Source organism: Galeopterus variegatus, unplaced genomic scaffold (genome assembly GCF_000696425.1).
Source record: "Galeopterus variegatus unplaced genomic scaffold, G_variegatus-3.0.2 Scaffold9976, whole genome shotgun sequence".
Taxonomy (NCBI): Eukaryota; Metazoa; Chordata; class Mammalia; order Dermoptera; family Cynocephalidae; genus Galeopterus; species Galeopterus variegatus.
In genome coordinates this window covers 67,619-68,850 of record NW_007736087.1, presented here as the reverse complement: position 1 = coordinate 68,850, position 1,232 = coordinate 67,619, and the positions used below count along the sequence as shown (strand labels likewise).

Here is a 1,232-nt window from a genome sequence, read left to right as displayed (position 1 = left end):
TTGCCAGGCTCTGAAAATTTTCTTGCTCCTCCTTAATAAATAATGGAAAACTAACTTGTCTCCCTAGCTACCACATACACACTAAAATATAAAATCTAGGAGAGTAAATACTTTTTATTGTTTATTCTTGGTGTAGAAATCAGGGCCTGGCACAGATTCTCAATAAATGTTGGACAAATGAAAGAATAAAATGATTCAATGAATGATGAAACTTGGATATCATTCAGTTGTCTTGTCTTGTACAAGAACTTATGTGATACTGTCAGATAATAATCCCTCTACACAACCTTGTAAAGCAGGTGGATTGCTACTTGATCCTCTTTTGCCTCATTCTGCTGACATGTAGAAGTCCTCTGTCTTCCTCCATGTCACTTGCACCCTGGGAAAGCTCTGTACTGTGCTCTAAAAGGTGACCAGTCCCAAGACAAGAGCTATAGTAATTTATCCTGGCTCCAAATAAGTCCTGGCTGTCACATNAACTTCCTGGTAATAAAGGGAAATAATAAGAATGGGGATTGTGAACTGGTAGGTTAGCATAGTGGGTTGAAAGAAAAACCAAGCAAACAATGTCCTATTCTTGTGCCCAGTAGCCCTACGTTCCTGTTCATCTGAAATTCCAAGAACATTTGTAAGCCAAAAACTCCAAATTCACCTTTCCACTGGATATGTGAGGCATAAAAGAGGAGTAAAAACAAGAAAGGAAGATGACACTTATGTGACTTACAGAGAAGAAATTTGATCCTTTTTCCATTTGTTTCTCTAGGATCTTTATCCCCAATTTTCCTTTGACATCACACCACAAGCCAAGGTCAGGGATCTCTGCCTATCATCTGGAAAGCTTTTTTTACCTTAGCCGTCTCTGCCTATCATCTGGAAAGCTTGTTTTACCTTAGCCAAATAAACTCAAATAAACTCAGACTAAAGAATATAAAGCTAAATGTGCCTCTATCTTCTGCAAAGATGTCTTCAGAGACACTAATAGCTACATATGTAGCAATTTATATGTCCTTGGAGCCCTTGGGACTCCATTCNTGTATCTAGGTGTGGACACATTTACAGTTTTTACTATTTTAATCACTTTGAATCAAGTCTAACTTCCTGGTTATAAAGGGAAATAATAAGAATGGGGATTGTGAACTGGTAGGTTAGCATAATGGGTTGAAAGAAAAAACAAGCAAACAATGTCCTATTCTTGTGCCCAATAGCTCCACATTCCTGTTCATCCTAAATTC

The 1,232-nt window shown here is 37.8% G+C and overlaps 1 protein-coding gene across 1 annotated transcript in view; it reads right to left on the bottom strand.

Moving 5' to 3' along the window:
* Positions 1-1,232, bottom strand: part of LOC103609711 (putative olfactory receptor 10D3) — a 15,591-nt gene that overhangs the window by 2,655 nt on the left and 11,704 nt on the right. The gene's annotated exons all lie outside the window — the stretch shown is intronic.